The sequence below is a fragment of the Gracilinanus agilis genome, chromosome 4 (genome assembly GCF_016433145.1).
Source record: "Gracilinanus agilis isolate LMUSP501 chromosome 4, AgileGrace, whole genome shotgun sequence".
NCBI lineage: Eukaryota > Metazoa > Chordata > Mammalia > Didelphimorphia > Didelphidae > Gracilinanus > Gracilinanus agilis.
In genome coordinates, this window is record NC_058133.1 from 45,178,186 (window position 1) to 45,184,185 (window position 6,000).

Consider the following 6,000-nt stretch of genomic DNA (forward strand, 5'->3'; position numbering starts at 1 on the left):
TTTACCTATTTTGGTTTATTAAATACAGTTATATACTACAATTATACATATTTGTTATTTAAATTATAAATATCGCAAAATTATGGTTTTTTTCTTGAAGTGACACCCCACCCGAGTTATACTTGGTTTTTTGGTGAAGTTTGACACACCAAGCTCAAAAGGTTGCCCATCACTGCAACAGGGGATGAATAAAGACTTACTGACTCTGTAACAAGCTTGCCACAGTCCCTGACACACAGGGAGCATTTCAAAAATGCTTGTTCCTTTTCTCTCAATGAATGGTTTTTCATTCATTTGTTCCTTCATGTATTAAGAATGATTGAGCGTGGCACATCCTCCTTGCAAGAACAGGGCTTATGTACCTGGGACCTAAATATACAGAACATTGTCTTGCATGGTTTTGGCCATGGGTTGCTTTTCTTTTTTATCTTTTTCTGGAGCACCGAACCTAGCATCAGACACCTAGTAAGTGCTTCATTGAGAAAGGTTTGTTTGGGGGCAGCTGGGTAGCTCAGTGGATTGAGAGCCAGGTTTAGAGATGGGAGATCTTAGGTTCAAATCTGGCCTCAGACACTTCCCAGCTGTGTGACCCTGGGCAAGTCACTTGACCCCCATTGCCTACCCTTACCACTCTTCTGCATTGGAGCCAATACACAATATTATCTCCAAGATGGAAGGTAAGGGTTTAAAAAAAGAAAAAAGAAAGGTTTGCTCCATTGAATTTCCATCCCAACAAGTCTGTAGTAAAAAGGGTGAGCATTCCTTTCAGACTGGGTCTGTGGGAGGAAGAGTGTGTGTTCTTGGAAGGAAGGGGCTCACTTCTAAGAGGTAAAGTTCTGGCGCGAGCTCAGTGATGCTTAGACGATCCCCCACTGTGCTATGAGGTGATGGGGATGGATCAGTTGGCTGGGTGGAAGCATCTGCTCTCTGACACATCCTTTATAAGCTGCAATACTTATAAGTATCCTGAAACAAGCACATAGACCAGACCACTAACTAGAGACAACGTGGGACTGTTCAAACCACCTGCCCTCCGTTTGGAGTGAGAAGAAACAGGTTCAAATTTTTACTTTTCTCCCTCCTGCCCATGTTACCTTTGGCAAGTCTTTAAAACTCCTTGTACCTCAGTTTCTTCATCAATAAAGTAGGAAGGAGAGGCAGCTGGGTGGCTCAGTAGATAGAGATCCAGACTTAAAGATGGGAGGTCCTGGGTTCAAATGTGACCTCAGATCCTTTCTAGTATGGTGACCCTGGGCAAGTCACTTAATCCCAAATCCCTAGCCCTTACCTCTCTTCTGTCTTGGTCTCAATACTTACTATGGATTCTGAGACAGATAGTAAAGGTTTTTGTTTGTTTTTTAAACCCTTACCTTCCAATTTAGAATCAAAGCTATGTATAACTGTGTACTGATTCCAAGGTAAAAAAGCAGTAAGGGCTAGACAATGGGAGCTAAGTGACTTGCCCAGGGTCACACAACTAGGAAATGTTTGAGTCCAGATTTGAACATGCTGTAAATTAAAGTAAATTATACTTCTCTTTTTCTTAGTTTTCCTGTTTGTAAACTGGCTGAGTTTAATATTACTTAAAAGGTTACCATTGTTCGAATAAGATTGTATTTGCAGGGTCAGGTACATTCTCTTGTTACAAAGCACAACCTTATAATATTTGAGTGAATATGCTGGTCTCTAAACCTGGATCTCCATCCATTGAGCCACCTACCTGCCCCATAAGTTAAAGGTATAAAGACAGGGGAAGGAAGGTCCCCTCAAACGCTTTATCTGTGGCCCCTACTGACTCTAAGATCTAAAATAACCCTACTTAAAATCATTAATTGACAGCTAAGTGGTGCATTGGATAGAGCACCAAGCCTGTAGTCAGGAAGATCTGAGTTCAAACTCAGCCTCAGACATTTACTGACTGTATGATCCTGGATAAGTCACTTAACCCTCTTTGCCTCGTTTTCCTCATCTGTAAAACGTGCTGGAGAAGGAAATGGCAAACTACTCTAAGAGCTCTGCCAAGAAAGCTCATGAAAAGACCAACAGGACTAAATAACAAGAAAGTCAACAAACATGCTCGTGATTTGCCAACTTCATTATAAAGAGGAAGTATTGAAATTAAAAATTTGGCTTTGAATCTAAAGTTTGCCAAGTTCAGGAAAGGTCTCCTAGAGAAGGGAGTGGAAGGAATTCCCCTTTTTATTTTCAATTTTTTCTTCTTTTTCTTCAGTATTTGCCAACATGAGAGTGTTGGCTAAAAGTATTTTGTTTAGAAGTTTCTTAACTTGGCTTCAGACCTGGGATTTCAATGGCCTGGGACATTCCGAGCAGGAAAACTACCACCAATGTTGCAAATTAGCTATTTATCTATCAATTGTCCTTACCTTGGGAGCCTGAGAGTTTGCCCTTGGTGACCACAGCTAATAAGTACAAGAGGCCCGACTGCATCTTCTTTCTTCCTGATTTCAAGGCCAGAAAGCTTCCACTATGTCAGTGATTCTCAAAATGTTGCCTGGGGGTTCATAGGGATCCCCAAGATTCTTTCGGGGGTCTAGCAGAACAGAACTATTTTAATAATTCAAAAGATATTTTAATTTCTAATATGATTAATCTCAATAGGTATCATTCACATAAGCAAAAGCTCTTTGAGGTCCTCAATAACTTTTTAAGCCCTTATCTTTCCTCTTAGAATCAATACTTATTGATTCCAAGGCACAAGTATTAAGAAAAGAGTGGTAAAGGCTACACCAGCGATGGGCAAACTTTTTAAAGAGGGGGCCAAAGGAAAGGAAATGCTCATCTGTCAGTCTCTTTCTAAGGCAACTCTTTGGAAGTTTCATTGTATCCTACTCATTGTATTCATCAGAATAGGAAAAATGTTGCCCAACCAGATAGAACATTTCAGGAGGCCACATCTGGCCAGCGGGCTATAGTTTGCCCATCACTGGCCTCGACAATTGGGGTTAAGTTACTTGCCTAGGATCACACAGCTAGGAAGTATTTGAGGTCTGGTTTGAACCCAAGATTTCATATCTCCAGGCCTGACTGTTCACCGAACCACCTCCCTCCCCTTGTCCTCAATAATTTTTAAGAGAGGAAAAGGAGCCCGAGACTAAAAAGTTAAAAATCATTGGGCTATATGATTCCACCTCTCATTTGACCGGGCTCAAATATTTTATATCTATATCATTTATTCCTGACAAGAATAGAGACCATTTTTTTGTTCTCAACAGATCAATAAATAAAAGGATGAAACGTGGAAAGCAGAACTACTAAAATTCATCCGTGAAAGTGGCTTATTACAGAGCCTAGGAAATGTTACCTGGCAAGATATCTTTGACGTTTATATGAAAAATGTGCAAATGTGTTTTCCCCCTTTTCATTAATGAAATAACTTTTCCTTGTTTCCTTTAGCAAACAACTGAGTTTTTCTACCATGTTTCCTGTGAAATTACCTATGTTGGCATCTTAGCCAATGACCATCAATGCCACATACTACTACTACTACTTCTACTACTCATAGTAATATTATTATTAATAATAATACTATTATATTATTATTAATTATATAATTAATAATACTATTGTGTTATTAATTATAGGATTAATAATGATATGATTATGTTATTGATTATATGATTAATAATAATACCATAATATTATTAATTATACAATTAATAATAATACCATAATATTATTAATTATATTATTAGTAATGATACTATTGTGTTATTAATTATATGATTAATAATACTATTATATTATTAATTATACAATTAATGATAATACAATTATATTATTAATTATATTCTTAATAATATTATGTTATTAATTATATGATTAATAATGCTATTATATTATTAATTATACAATCAATAATAATACAATTATATTATTATTGATTGTATGATTAATAATAATACTATTATTAGTAGCAGTAATAATAATAATAGCAGCTAACATTTACATGGTGCTTACGATGTGCCAGGCACTATACTAAGAGCTTTACAATTATCTCATTTGATCCCCATCACAACCATGGTGCTATTATTGACAGATGAAGAAACTAAGGTACACAGGATAAATGACTTGCCCAGGATCACACCGCTAGTAAGTGTCTGAGGCTGGTTGTGAACTCAAGCCTTGACTCCAGCCTTGGAACTCTAGCTATCCACAGCATCACCCATTTCTACTAGAAGGCAAGTTTCTTGAGGACAGGAACTACTTTAGCCTGTGTGTGTCTCTGTCCTTGGTACCTAGTGCACAGGCACTGCTTAATGAGTGCCCCATTGAATAGAGTTTGCTTGAGAATGGAAAAAAAGACAGAATTGCATTGTCTATACTAATGGCAGCCTGGCTTATGTAAGCCACCCGCGTTGTAAACCCTTTGGGACTCGGGCAATATAACAAATATTGGTTGAGTTGAATTGAAATAGATGTCTCAAAGTTCAGCTAATGAAAGCAACCCAGTTGCGAGGCTTCTCTCACTATTAACTTCCTCACTATTAACTAACTTGGGTGCACTTGGCCGTCCCCTTGGGTGTCTTCAAGCTAAATCGCTGAAAACTGAGACCATTATTATGACACAGTGGATAATTATGATGCAATTATCCTGGAAGGAAATTGCTTTTATGACATACTTTTTTCTGGGAAAAAAAAAACCCAAAACAAAAACATTAAGCATATTTCAGGTTTAAAATAAAGAAAGGCGGGATCTTACTGTTAGATTTAATTCCACAAACAATAATTAAATACTTTCTAAATGCTGGGTGCTGTGCTGGGCACTGGAGTGAAAAGTAGATAAAGACTAAAAGGTCCATCCTTCCCCTCAAGGAACTTGCTTGAATTCTGCTGGAGGATACTGTGTGACCCTGAGCAAGCTATTTTAAGCTCTGTCTGCCTCAGTTTCCTCAGCTGTAAAATAAGCATCATAACAGCACCTACCTCCCAAGGCTGTTGTGAGGATTGAATGAGATATTGTTAAGCACTTAGCATAGGCACTCTATAAATACTAGCTAGTTAGCTACTGAGAGATAGAAGGAACCTCAGAGGCCATCCTCTTCAATCCCTCATATGGGAAACTGAGGCTCAGAATGTAAGTGATTTGTCCAATATCACTCAAGTAGCAAGCAACGGAAATGAGATTTTAATTCAGCATTCTTTCCCCTAATAAATACAACCTCATTTAAGGACTGAAAGTGGAAAGACCTAAGAATCAGCAAAGGTAGAATTGAGGAAGTGACATACTTGAAATGAACCCCAGGGGAAGCTAAGGATGCTAAATGGAGATGAGGAAGAACACATTTCAAGCATGACAGATGGCCTGTGTAAAACTTTTGACAGGGACAGGACTATCATAGAATCATGGATTAGAGCTAGAAAAGAGGCTATTGAGTCCAACCCCTTCATCTTTACAGATGAAGAGGGGCAGAGGTTAAGTGACTTGTCCATGGTCACATAGCCTGTAAATGTCTAAGGCAGAATTTTTTTTAAACCCTTAACTTCTGTGAATTGGCTCCTAGGTGGAAGAGTGGTAAGGGTAGGCAATGGGGGTCAAGTGACTTGACCAGGGTCACACAACTGGGAAGTGTCTGAGGCCGGATTTGAACCTAGGACCTCCTGTCTCTAGGCTTGACTCTCAATCCACTGAGCTACCCAGCTGCCCTTCTAAGGCAGAATTTGAACTCAGGTTCAATACTGTCCACCTACACCATGGAATAGCAAGCAGCAACTTTGTTTGGAACAAAATGTAAACGAGAGAGTAGTGTGAAATGAACCGAGAAAGATAGACTAGAACAGGTTGTGCAAGCCTTTAAATGCTAAGCAGGAGGAGTTTCTAATTTATTCTAGAGCCAAAAAGGGGCCACTGAAGATTCTTGGATCAGGAGAGTGGGATGTTGGACCCATTCTTTAGGAAGAATGTGTTAGCAAACTTTGTGGAGGGGTAGATTAGATAAGGATGAGCCTGGGAACAGAAATAACCAGGAGGCTATTGTAGTA